At 41.9% G+C, this 14,470-nt stretch overlaps 1 protein-coding gene across 13 annotated transcripts in view; it reads left to right on the top strand.

The window, feature by feature from the left end:
• PTPRF (protein tyrosine phosphatase receptor type F) overlaps positions 1-14,470 on the top strand; it is a 581,399-nt gene that overhangs the window by 45,340 nt on the left and 521,589 nt on the right. The window contains exon 2 of one of the 13 annotated variants that reach the window (XM_042463895.1): positions 740-815. The exons of the other annotated variants lie outside the window; for them this stretch is intronic. The gene's annotated coding sequence lies outside the window, so the exon portion shown is untranslated. The remainder of the gene's footprint in view (positions 1-739; positions 816-14,470) is intronic. 13 annotated transcript variants of the gene reach the window in all.

Below are 14,470 nucleotides of genomic sequence, written 5' to 3' on the forward strand. Positions count from 1 at the left end.
TTGCTCCTATATTAAGCCCAGGAGCTCAACCGGAGACAGTTTCCTCCCATTTTGGCCATGTGCATCGTCTGTAAATAGGTGAGATTTCTTTCAGCCCATGCAGACAAGCCTGAAACTGTTCATCCCTCTTATTTCTTTATTGGAAATCAACAAAATTAGGTGGACAGATGGACACAATAGCCCCTAAGAAATAAATTATACCTGCCAACTTTCAGGTATCACTACAGCAAAGATCTACAGAATTTCAGATGGATAGATGTAGAGATTAGGGGATTATGGTTAACAAACAACAATTTAAGACTTGTTCAGTTTTCATTTTAATGCACTGTTCATGAAGTGCCAATAAAGGCAGATGTATGTGTGGACCAAACATTGATGGGGTACATGGACTTTAACAACCAGCATTTTTCAGGCAAGGATCCAATCATACACTCTGGCATGTCCCACAGACTTTAACAAAACAGTTCTGATATTGTTGCCCTTGGGAGAAGTAAAACACTTGAGCAGTCTGTGAGTATATTACTTCAATATCTCTTCTTCAAAATACTGCAGTTGAAATGTTCTGCTAAAATCGCCTCCTTGAGTCCCTTTATGTGAGAAAGGCGGGATAGAAGAAGAAGAAGAAGAAGAAGAAGAAGAAGAAGAAGAAGATACACTACACACTGGAATCAAAGGTTAGAAGTGCCAGTCACAAAAGTGTACCATGTCCTTACTCTCCCTTCTTTCTCTTATCTTTCAGTTGTCCTTATATGGACAGCCTGGGGAGAAATAGATCAATTTGGGGAGACATATTTGCTGTGACTGTGTCCTTCCAGGTAAAAATTGCTAATGAATCTTCTAGTATGTTTAGATTCAGTTTCAGTCTGCTTAAAACTGCTATTTTTGATTCAAATGTTTCCCAAATTGCTTGGATCAGCCCAGTTTGGTTTCAGCTTCTTCCAAATCTGAAGCACAATCATATTGCGGAGTGATGATTATAAGAATACAGGGGCAGAAAAGAAGAACCATAACAAGTTAGAATGAAATGGTTAGAATGAGTTAGGATGAAATAAATGCAAACATTGCTAAAGAATAATTACTAATATTATTACATTCTCTTTCATACTGGATTCAGTTGATGGGAGTAAAACAAAAAATATTTGGAGAAAACAAAATTTACAGTGGTGGAAGGTGGCACAGGGAGCACAGTTGATTTAAATATATATATTTATTTTATTTAGAAGATATAACTGCAGAATAAGAAGCGGAGAAAGAAGTGAGAAGTAAGAAAATACATTGGCGGGTTATAGACCACCCATTTGGGGCGGTCTGGACCTGCCTCTTTCCCCGGAGTATTGGGGCTTCAGTGGTTACACCGGCAGCCGCTGAGGCCCCGATCCGCTGCTATTCAGGCTGCGGGGAAGCGGCAAAACGCCGCTTCCCCACAGCCTGAAAAGGGGAGTCCTTGGGGCTTCAAGCCCCAAGGATACCCCGCGGCGGCGGGGAGGGGGAGAAAGGGGCCGCTTGGCCCCTTTCTCCCTTGCTTCGCTGGGTGCAGCCGTCTGAAGGCGCCCCCCAGCGAAGCAAAGCGGCGCCCACGACCAGGAAGGAGCTCCGAAACGGAGCTCCTTCTTGCTCTACGGAAAGGGCGCCCTAGGCGCCTGCCGTGGATTGAGGACATCACATCCGCGCCGCCCGTCTAGAGGCGGCGCGGCCGTGACGTCCTCACGGTGGCGGCCATATGAAAGGGCCGTTAGTGTGTGACGAGCACGCACTAGGGTTAGGGCGGTGCAGAAGCACCGCCCTTTTGTAACCCTAGTGCGTGTTCGTCACGCACTAAAACGCCGGTCTGTAACCGGCCATTATTTCTCTACTCCAATTACTTAGATTTGATATCTGTATAATACATATTTTTATATGGCTACAGCAATAAGAACTTATATTGGGACTTTGGGGTCCTGGAACTGACGGAGTATCCTAGGGTCCCTTGGAGGGTCCACTAAGGGATCCTGTACTGAATGTGGCACTGACCAGTTTTTAAACAGTAAATTGCCTGCTTCCATGGGATGAGAAGCTCAGAGCATCATCATCCCCAAGGTACCCTTAAAGGTACTGCTAATCTATGTTGGAAATGTCAGGAAAAAGAAGGGACTTTTTGCCACAGGTGGCAGACCTGTGAAAGAGCAAAACACTTTTGGACACAAATACATCAAGTAATTGAAGATAAACTAAAATTTAAAATTCAGTTGAGTTAGATTGTTGTATGCACAACATTGGAAGGACCCAGTCAGTCCTTCCCAAGAATGGCTTATTAAGCATATTGGAATTTACAGAAGTTGGTAATTTAGCTAATCTTAACTATAGATTTTTTTCAAGATCAATGAAAATTAGTGACTATTAGAAGAAATGGGAAGAGAAACCCATTTACAGTTTGCAGAATAGCCTGTATTCTTAAGTAGTGTGTACTTTATTTATAATCAATTACAAATTGCTGTTACAAATTTAGTTAATTCAACAAATTATCTGGAAGATATTAGAAGGAGTAGAATTTACCGTTAGTTTGATTCTATGAACTGGCAATTTTGATGTCATCTGTTAACTCCTGTCCTTATAAGTTAGTATAATGGGAGTAGTGTGTAGTTTTTTAAGATGTAGAAGTAGTAATTTTTGCAATATGTGTTATGTGGCAACCTTGCATGTGAGAGCCATCATGTTGTAGTGGAGTATGACTCTAGACATAGTTTGATTTCCTGCTCGGCCATGGAAACCAAGCAGGTGAACTTGGGCAAGCCATACACTTTCGGCCCCAGAAAACCCTGCAATAGGTTTGTTTTAGGGTCACAATAAGTCAGAAATTACTTAAAGGCACACAACAACAACAACAACAGCCTTGTATGGGTGTTTTGTATTAATATATATTGAACAGTGCATATTTGATTTGGTTGCATTGGATATAGCAAAGGACAAATCCAGAGAAAGCCAAACATTTTTGTGGGAAGGATGCTGAAGCAGGCAGTAGCAATGATACTTTAAACAAACAAACAAAAACAGTGAAATGCCAGGGGGGAAAGGAGAATTGTAGTATTTGAGAGTAAAAGAGTAAGGGAATAAACTTTGCACTAAAGTGCACTGTGTAAAATCAGTCTGAAGACAAAATACTGCACTATAATTAAGCACAGAAAGGTATGTTTTGAAAACAGTAGCTTGCAGCTTAATAAGAAGGAGGGAAGGAAAAGGTAAAAGAAATGTTTCTTCAACACATGAACCTAAGACCCTCTCCCCTACCTATGGTTTTTTGCTAACATCTTTGTAATTTGTCCACATGGAAAGCAATCAGTTGAGAAGTTCCACCAGGATTACAAATACTTCCACCCTACCCTCAGCATGAACCTGGAACAATTTACAGAACAAATTCACTTTCTTGACACCACTGTACCAACTGCATAATGGATTTCTAAGTACCATACTCTATCGAACACCCACTGATCACTATACATACTTACATGCTTCTAGTTTCCACCCAGAACACTCTATCAAAATCTCTTGTTTACAGCCAAGCCCTCTGATACAACTACATCTGATCAGGCCCACCTCAGATCTCTTGCATTTACAGCAGACATTCTCAACTTACAGTACCCACCTAAGAGGCTGAAGAAACAAATTGGCAAGGCAAGATTACCCAGGAACTGTTTGTTACAAGACAGACCAAAAACAAAATGAGGGAACACCCTAGTGGTCACCTGTAGTCCCCAGCTGAAACCACTCAAACTCATCATCAACCAGCTACAAGCAATTCTGGAGAATAACACAGCCCTTTCATAAGCTCTGAGAAGCAGACCTTTAGCCTACAGACAGCCTCCAAATCTTAAACAACTACTTACTTATAACAAGATACATAGAGTGGATGGTAACAAATGGACAGGATCCTGCCACAAATCCAGATGCCAATTCTGTCTCCACATCTATTCTGGGAGCAATATTACAGGGGCCATTATAGCATCAGAGATACATTTACGTGCTCTTCCTCCAATGTGATATATGCCATCGTATGCCAGCAATGCCCCCTCGGCATTCTACATTGGACAACTAGTACAGTCCCTATACAGGAGGATTAATGAACACAAATTTGAAATTAGAAGTGGCAACACACAAACACCAATTGCAAAATATTGAAACCTTCCTGGACACACAGTAAACACTTTACAAGTTGTGGTCCCTGAATAAGGAAATTACAAGGGAAGAATAGAAAGAGAAACTGCTCCACAAATTCCATTCTGTTAGCAGGGGCATGAGGAAAGGATACATATATGAATACAAGAGCCCTCAGTACTGCATATATAATAACAAAAGGAAACAAAAGGAAAAAGGAAATAACAAAAGGATCCAAACAATTATTGTCCAGTTAGTCTGACATCTATACCAGGAAAGATTCTAGAGCAGATCTTTAAAGTCTATGAACATCTAGAAGGCAATGCCATAAGCACAAAAAGTCAGCACGGTTTTCAGAGAAACAAGTCATGCCAGACAAACCTGATCCCTTTTTTTTGATAAAATTACCAGCTTGTTAGATGAAGAGATTGCTGTGGATGTAGTATAGTGCGCCTGCGTCATGCGGCTTTTTAGCATATGCTGAAAGCCACGAGGGAGGCCACAGGAGCACGTGGGGCGCAAGGGGTGGCGCATCCCATTAAGACTAATAGGATGCGTGCTGCCACGCCATGCACAAGTCCCATTATTTTCAATGGGGCTTGAGCATACACGTTTTTTAATGCAGGGGGTCCGGATCCCCTGCGTAAAAAAAGGGCGCACTGTATATCTTGATTTCAGTAAGGCCTTTGACAAAGTTCCCCATGACATTCTTGCAAACAAGCTTGTAGAATGTGCACTAGACAAGGCAACTGTTACATGGATTTGAATTGGTTGACCAGCCGAACCCAAAGGGTGCTCAACAAAGGCCCCTTTTCATCCTGGGGAGAAGTGACCAGTGGGGTCCCCACAGGGTTCTGTCCTGGGCCCAGTGCTATTCAACATCTTTATCAATGACTTGGAGGACAAAATTGGGGGTATACTTATCAAATTTGCAGATGACACCAAATTAGGGGGAGTAGCTAATACCCCTGAGGACAGGATCAAAATTCAAAATGACTTGAATAGAGCAGAAAGCTGGGCGAAAGCTAACAACATGAAATTCAACCCGGAGAAATGTAAGGTACTGCACTTAGGGAGGAAAAATGAAAAGCACAGATATAGGATGGGTGACACCTGGCTGGATGAAACTACGTGTGAAAGGGATCTAGGAGTCCAAGTAGACCATAAGTTGAACATGAGTCAACAGTGCAATGCGGCAGCTAAAAAGGCCAATGCAATTTTAGGCTGCATCAATAGAAGTATAGTGTCTAGATCAAGGGAAGTAATAGTGCTACTCTATTCTGCTTTGGTCAGGCCTCACCTGGAATACTGTGTCCAGTTCTGGGCACCACAATTCAAAAAGGATGTTGAGAAACTGGAGCGTGTCCAATGGAAGGCAACTAAGATGGTGAAGGGTCTGGAAACCGTGCCCTATGAGGAACGACTTAGGGAGCTGGGGATGTTTAGCCTTGAGAAGAGAAGGTTAAGAGGTGATATGATAGCCCTGTTTAAATATTTGAAGGGATGTCATATTGAGGATGGAGCTAGCTTGTTTTCTGCTGCTCCAGAGACTAGAACGCAGAGCAATGGATGCAAGTTCCAGGAAAAGAGATTCCACCTCAACATTAGGAGGAGCGTCATGACAGTAAGGGATGTTTCACAGTGGAATATGCTCCCTCGGAGTGTGGTAGTGTCTCCTTCCTTAGAGGGCTTTAAACAGAGGCTGGATGGCCATCTGACGGGGATGCTTTGATTGGGAGTTCCTGTATGGCAGGTGGTTGGACAGGATGGCCCTTGTGGTCTCTTCCAACTATATGATTCTCTGAATCTTCTCAGAGGGAGTTTTGAACCCTGGAAAGCTGGGGTAAGCAGATTGGATTAGCAGATTTATTGCTTTCACACATCAGCAGTAACAGACCATGGGAACCCTGTGGAATAATTCTAAAATACCAGGACCAGGATGCAGATCAGACAAAAGGAATGGCCAGAGGCCACTCTAGCCATGATTGGTGGCAACCGCATGGGCCCGGTTCCGGTCCCGATCCGGGTTCTCATCCAAGTCACAAATGAGACGCTCGCAAAGAGCAGACTTTCCCTGCTCCTTCTTTTGCTGGTTTTTCCAGCTGGGTGTGCTCTCTGTGCAGCTCCCAGCTGCTCTGGGGCCGTGCATCATCTGCATGGCCCGGCCCCCAAAGCAGCCAGAAGCTGCTCTTTCCTGCCGGTCTGTTTTAGGCCCACTACAAAGATCTGAAAGACCTAATCACCAGCCCTTTGAGAATTTAGGGAAAGGGTCATGATTTGTATCTTTCTGGACATTCTGTCCCACTCCCACAACTGTGTAAATATGTCTTTTACATGAGCATTTATTTTCTCTCTGCATTGCATCCAAAGAAGTGAGTTTATATCCACAAAAGCTTATGTGAAAATAAAAACCAGTTAGTTTTAAAGGTGCTGCTACTTTCTTTTTTTCTTTTTCTTCCCCCGTCCTCTTTTTTTGTGCAGAAAGATATATTGTTACTTTTAACGTATTCCCTATTAAATCTGTTCTCTTTCTTAATACAGTGGGCCCTTCCCTTATGCGGATCCCCCCACATAAGGGGAATTCCACCTATGCTCGAGCCCCATTCAAAAGAATGGGGCTCATGCCAGGGCACACGCGCCATTACCCCTTCCATTACACCAAGTCTTCTTACAGTGCAGCTTTCAGCGTATAACGCGAGCTCACTGTAGGCTGACTGGTGAGCTCTACCTGGTTGGCTGTAACAGAATAGAAAAGCTAGAGCTATCTCCACCTCCAAATATACAGAACAGGAAGCATACAGAACACAGTTCAATTTATCAGTCTGTCTATTTTAGAATTATTCCACAGGGTTCTAAGCAGGAAGTGGGCAACAGAGAGCCATAAGACTTTATGATATGCAAGTCTGCAATAGAAGGAGAAGACAAATAATTAATTATAGCATTTTCAAAATTATTTTTAAAAGCCAGGAACAAATTTTTGAAGTAGCAATGAATGAATGAATGAATGAATGAATGAATGAATGAATGAATAGAATCACGGAGGACTCCAAGGCCCATATTTAGAGATAATGAGGGAATAGCAACATTCTACAGGGTGAAAGGAAAGGAAGAGGATATAGATACAGCAGCAGGACATACATAAAGCTCAGCTGCAGATAAATAAGTCTTTAGCAAGAAGATATCCAGTTGGAAATACAAGATAGCCATAAGTATGAGAAAGAAGTCGGATATAGAGCAGAACTCAGAAAGGAGAACTGCAGATTGTCAGCATAAGAATGATTGTGAAAGAAGAACAAATAAAAGGATCAAGAAGAAAGAGAGAAGAGAGCTGTTGGGACCAAACAGACCGGATGGCTTGGGGGTGAGGCATTTTGACAATTCATGCCCTGGAACACCTGGAAGCCACCCAGGGGTCACACTGGGTCTGCCTCAGGCAGACCAAAACCAGGTCAAAAAGGAGCAGATCTTTTCCACTTCTATTTGGGCTGGCGGCAGAGGGCGCCTTTGGGAATGTGGTGTGTGTTTGCTGCAGTCCTGAGGCATTTTTGGCGGGGCAGTTTCAAGCTGCCCCTTTGTGCCCATCTGTTTCAGCCCTAAGACAGAAGTCTAAGACTCTCCAGCTAAAGAAAAGAAAGATATTGCCAGTAAAATATACAGTGGTCCCTTCCCTTATGCGTGGGATCAATTCCGGCCCCCCTTGCGTAAGGGAAATTCTGCGTATGCTTGAGCCCCATTAACAATAATGGGGTGCGTGCCTGCAGTGGCGCACAGTACCACTACTTTTTCCAGCGCAGCTTCCAGTGTATGATGCGGGCGCACTGTATTTTAAAAAAAAAATCCCAGAAAGATAAGAAAAAAGCAAGAATGAAACTAGGAAAGTACACGCCCACTAACATCAGAGAGAAAAGCTTAAAATGTTCAGTGATGTTAGAAACTAAAGACAAGCCAAATTGCAGGGGATCACAACTAACCACATAATTTTGTACATAAGAGAACATTTAAAATGTTTCTAGGACAACAAGTAAAATGAAGTGAGAAGGATGCAAATATGATGATCTGTGACAGCACAACCTAAATGAATTGCAACGTTTTCTTCTTTAGCTTAGTTCTTTTCCAAAGAGTGCTGGAATGCATGTATCTCTTTCTAAATATGTATAGATAAATAAATATCCCCCCAAAAACATATATAAATGTTCTTGAAGTGGCAGGGAATTGCTGGATTTGTTTCCTTTTCGAAGTCTACACAAGTGCTTGTGTTTGACATGCTCTCAGTATCTACCATTATTCTTATAATTTGAAGTGGGGTGGGCCTCAGTTTAGTCATCCTGACTTCTAGGGTGCATTCGAGCTTAATCTTCTCTAGAACCCAGTTGTTTGTCTTCTTGACTGTCTACACCCTTCTTCAGCACTACATCTCAAATAAGTTGATTTTCCTTCTATTGGCTTTCTTTACTGTCCAACTGTCACTTCTGTACATGGTGTTGAGCAAGAAATGGCTTGAGCAGTTCTGAGATATTTCTTTACATTTGTGATTGTGTTCAGTTTTTCATGTATTTATTTTTCATAACAAAAAATTCTTTCATAGTTGCCCTTCTATCTATATCTGTATCTATATGTATATCTGTATGTATATCTATATATCTACTAAATATCTATATCTATACCTGTTTCAATATCTATATCTGAGAGCCAGCATGGTATAATGGTTTGAGTGTTGGACTATGACTCTGAAGACAAGGGTTTCATTCCCCTGCTCTGCCATAAAAACCCACTGGGTGACCTTGGGCGAGTCACACACTCTCAGACCCAGAAAAGCTATTCATAATGGAAATGACTTGAAGGCATACAACAACAACAGCAATCTATAAATAAAAACAATAATCATGGGCAACAATGACATTGCCCTCTAAAACTCTATCTGAACATAGTGGTAGTGTCTGGGCAGAAGAATGACCTCTTGTTTGTTTATTTGTTAGTAACCTCTTTTATTGGAGGGCTGTGACAGTGTTTGAGGGTTCCTTTTGGGAGCTCTTGCTTAATTTTTCTAGTGGCATGTGTTTGCTTTTGTTACAATAGATAAACCCTTGAAAAGCAGTAGAATATTTACAAAATGAAAAGCTTTTATCCTGTTGCCTGCAGTTTGCAGAGGCTTTGGGGAAATGAATGCATGCAAGTATGAAGCAAGCTTACTGTGAACAGTCTGATTCAAGCTTTCTCATTCCCGTTTCCTGCCTCCTGTCTGCTTCCTTGCTGTTCCTTGAAAATAGAGCAGTTCTGTTTCCCTGATGACCACCAGAATGAAGAGGGGAGGGGGGACCCAAAACCTTAAGGCAGCAGCACAAACTCCTCTTCTTTTTGAACGGATTGTATTGTCATATTTTTTCTTTCAACTGGCATCTGTAGTGCAAAAATGACATAGCTAATTAATGCAGAATTTCTTTTCTGTGATGTATAATATGCAAAGGTTTGGTAAGTGTATATTAGATGTGTTTCACTTACAAGGATAGGATAATTGGAAGATGAATTTTCTTTTTGTCATGAATAGTACTGGATCAAAAAGAATTTTTTAACATTCATTTTATTACCTTTCTTAACAGAGAAATTAATGCCAACATCCTAATTCAAGGCCCTGGAGAACCAGATTGCTTATTGGGTTGTATGGGGTGGTGAGGGTAGGGGTGGGGGGTGGAATCTAAGAAGATATTGTGTAGGTCATATAAGTGATCCATTGTTACTGATTTTGATGGCACAGTGAAATAAAGGGTTTAATGGTTTCATTCAGAAGATTTCAGAAGGGAACATACAAGTATGTAAATGTTGTGCCTTCATCCTGGATACTTTGCCTGAGGGTAGGATATTCAAGGCAAAGAAGACGGGAAAAGAAAAGGGTGTGTCTTATTTCAGTGGATCTTTAGAATAAAGTCATGTTTAAAATTATCTATGATTTGACATTGTGTATATGTGAATGAATAGCTCTGAAGGTTAGCACTTTACCCTACCCTGGATAAGACCTCTTCCATTTGTCCCTAAAAAGACATCCCAGGACTTTTAGTACTCAGCAGGTTGTGAGGATTGTCAGGCGGGGTTTATCCTGTATGCTGCATGTGGATGAACCAGAGCAGGGATGAGTGATAAAACCTAATCCTTTCAGACATGTTCAGATCAGGTGTATGCTCAGATTTAACAATTCTGAGAACTTCTGTTTGCATTGCTCCCCATATGTCATTGCCATACGCTCCGCTATACAAGCGCCAGAACTAGCAAAAGGCCATGTTTGTATTTAGCTTGCAGGAAGGGTGTGAGTCTAATTTTGTATTCTTTTACTTAGGCACAGAAGCAGGAGCTGTTATAGTTGTTTAAGAAAGAAGAGGTCAGAGTTGATCCCATCTGCCAAAACAACATCAGTGCTCCCAAGGTTTGCAGAAATATTCATTGGACCATATAGATTCTGTGATCTCTCATTCATTGTGTTATGTGCTTTCGAGTCAACTTCAGCTTGTTGGCAGACCTGCCCAATTTAGCAGTGGGTGGGGGCCAAAATTAGAATAGGCTAACTGATATCAACCTGAGGGACACCACTGCATCCACCATTCCTGCATTTTCCACAGGGAGAAGGAACTGCTCCCTCATCAGCGCCACCACTGACTCCCACCTGTTATTTTCGGGGGTAAGTAAAGCCCCGCCTGCTTGGAGGCACCTCAGCTACAGCCACCAACATCCTCACAGGTTGCCCAAAATCCTTTGGTGGGCCGCAAGCAACCTATGAGCCATAGGTTGTGTAGGCCTGACTTATGGCAAGGGTATTACTGGATTTTCATGGCACTGTCTATTCAAAGGAGGTTTACTATTGCTTTTCTGTACAGCTGAGAGAGTGTGACTTGCCCAAGGCCAGTGAGTGCCATTTCTATGGCTCACTGGGGATTCAAATGCTGATATTACAGAGTCCTAATCACCACTCAAAGCAGTGCATCATGTTGGCTCAGCTCTCGTGCATAGAGTCACCATAAATGGAATGGAAGGCATTGAATGACTAGTGGAGTTTCCTTTGATAGGCATATTGGAAAGTTAATTTCTAGGATGTTAGCCCCTTTTCTGGGAAAGATGGACAGTGATTTGATTTATAGTTAGTCTTCTTTAGGAGAGTTTACAAATGGAAGCACTGAATCTCATTTGTCTCACTGAGACTAGTTTTACCAAAATAAGACAAACAGGCAGTATACAAATTTCATAACTAAAAACTTTACATTTGCAATTACAATTACATTTTAATGTGCTGGCCAAATGGCTGTAATAAAGTTGTTGTTGTTGTTGTTATTGTTATTATTATTATTACTACATTTTAAGGTATGTTCAAACTTATTTACCAATAGTGCCTAAGCCCTGGCAGACCTGCCCAATACAGTGGTACCCCGGGATACGAAATCACTGCCTTACGAAATTTCCGGGTTACGAAAAAAATCCATTAGAAAAAACTGTTTCGGGTTACGAAAATTTTTTTTGGTGCTTTTCGGCGCTTTTTCACACGGAATCGCGGCTTCCAGCGCTAGCGCCTATGGCAATTTCGGCTTGCGAAAGATTTCGGGTTACGAAGGGCTCCGCGGAACGGATTACTTTCGTAACCCGGGGTACCACTGTATTGGGAAGTTTCAAGAAGAGGAGCAACTTAGGAGAGCCTTCACTCACCATCTTGAAGGAGGAGTCCTTTATGTGCTTGCAAACACACCTGGAAGGTCCTGTGGTCACATGGTGTGGTTGTTTAGATGCATCTCCATAATGGGTGTCCGAGTCAATGGGGAAAGTTTTAGAGACAGCATGTATAGGGTGGAGGCGTGCAGGAAACCCTTACTTTCTGAAAGCTTATTGTTCTAATAGCAAATGGCTGAAGAGGGTTAAAGAGAATGCTTGGTTGGGAAGCACGTTCCAACAGCCCTCTTCTCATTTGCTTGCACCCCAGTCAATGACTTACATCCTTTCTTAAAGTCTGTGGAAACGGGCTTTTGGGAAAGGCTTGGTAAAAATGTGAGCAGTCATAAGTTCTGTCCTGCAGTACTTTGGCTCAACAAGCCCATATTGAAACAGTTGTTGCACCTTCTGGAAGGTTATGTCAGTATTCTATCTTAAATCCCACTTTGATTGTCTTGCAACAAAATGGTTAGTTTTGGTACTATTATCCTAAACTCTGAAAGTAAGCTGTGCAGCCACTTTATTTAGTCTGCTTTGGGAGGCACACATTCTGCCCCTGTAGAGGAGGGCACAGACTATTTCTTACTTGACCAGCGCATGGCTTTTCCACTATTGAAAATCAGGTTCCCACTGGCTGATCTGCTGCCAAGTCTCTGACCCAGTCCACAAATGCACAGACTATCAGCTGGGGTTTGTCATTCGCTAGTAGCATCAGTTTGTAATTTGTAGTTCTTTTAAAATATCTGGCCATTCTTTTCACTGTAATAAGTTCTTTTTCAGCAGGAGAGTTAACCATTCTACATAAAATTCTAACTGCATTTGCAATGTCAAGCCTTCATGAAATTAGAATACTGTATATAAAAGTTTGCCAACTGCAGTTCTTTACTTGTCATAATTCCTAAAGGTTCAAATTGTTCATTGCTTTCTAAGAAACCCACTTCCATTGGAGTTGGCATGACTATAGCATATTTTAGATCAAGACATTCCACAAGATCTGTAATTTTCTGCTTTTGATTACGAAAAAAAAATTCCATCGCTGTTTCTTTCTATTTGTACTCTAGGATAGTATGAGATATTTCCCCAAATGTTAACATCTATCTCTGTCTTGAGATGTTGGATTACCCCTTCACTACCTGTCTTGTCTTTGACATCACAGCATAAGATCATCCACATAGACTGTAATGTAAGTCCATTTATTATTTGTGAACACTTTTTATACACATTTGACAACAGTGCCTGGAGTAAATCCTTCCTTGATAAGAAGTTGGGGACCCACATGCCCTGGGGTTTTCTGTTGGCTAGTGTTCATGTATGTGCGTACACACATATACATGTACACTGCAACCTAGGGATGATCAAGGAAGAGGTCAGTGTGTAAGAAATGAGACATGCCATGTAGATCTTCTTCCATAAAAGGTGACCAGTCCCAGGCCGATCCAGAGAAGCAGTCAGATGAAGTGGTGGTGCTTTTGGTTGCAATGCTTGTAATTGTTCCTTTGTTGTTACCATCATTACTGCACATATCTTTGCTGAGTGGCCGGTTTTATGGCAAATTGTAGTGTGCCACAGTTGGAGAATCACAGGGTTAGAATGGATCATGAGCGTTAACATGACTTTGTGCGGAAACACATGAGAACCCACTTTAGACTGATCCGCTTTCATTCATGGGTTCTCCTCCCCCATTTTTTTCAAGCAAAGAGACTTTGCATCAAAAATGTTTGATTATAATAGCTTTCACATAGCCTTTCACTTGTTAGATGGTAATCTCTATGCATATTTACTCAGAAGTAAGCTCATTTGAGTTCAGTGGGGCTAACTTCCACATAAAGGGTAAAGACTCTGCTTGTGAGGGTATTGTTGTTTTAGTGAGATGAAATTGCTACAACAGTATTGAATACTTATTAATAATAATACTGTTTATTTCTAGCCCGCTTTTCCAAAGATCAAAGCGGGTTACAACATGGATACATCGAACAGTATACAATATAAAACATATCAAGTTAAAAACATCATAAAAAACATTCCAATAAAACATTTGCAATTTCCAAAAATAAAACCAGAGAAACAAACAAGCCAAATAGCAACTGTATAACGGGAGAGAAAACAGATGTCAAGACACATGGGGAAAAGCTTGTTGGAAGAGATAGGTCTCAAGTTCCTTCCTGAACTGGTCAAGGGAGGTGACAGAGCAGAGGTTGTCGGGAAGGGAGTTCCAGGTCTGCAGGGCCAAGACAGAAAATGCTCTTTGAGAAGACGAGAATATATCTCGTCTTGGGAACCCTTAACAATTGCTTCCCGACCGATCTAAGAGTGCGGGGCGGATTATATGGGGAGAGGCAGTCCTCCAAGTACCCTGGGCCCAAGCCATTTAGGGCTTTATAGGTAATAACCAACACCTTGTATTGCGCCCGGAAGTGAATGGGCAGCCAAAGTAGATCTTGCAAAATAGGTGTTATATGGCTGGTCCTGGAGCTACCAGTGACCAGTCTTGCTGCCATATTCTGCACTAATTGAAGCTTCTGGGTTTGGTACAAGGGTTGCCCCATGTAGAGCGCATTACAGAAATCCAACCGAGAGGTTACCAGAGCATGTACCACCATTTCAAGGTCCCCCCGGCCCAGGTAGGGTCGCAGCTGGCATATCAGCCGAAGCTGGTAAC

This window comes from Sceloporus undulatus, chromosome 4 (assembly GCF_019175285.1).
Source record: "Sceloporus undulatus isolate JIND9_A2432 ecotype Alabama chromosome 4, SceUnd_v1.1, whole genome shotgun sequence".
Classification (NCBI taxonomy): Eukaryota; Metazoa; Chordata; class Lepidosauria; order Squamata; family Phrynosomatidae; genus Sceloporus; species Sceloporus undulatus.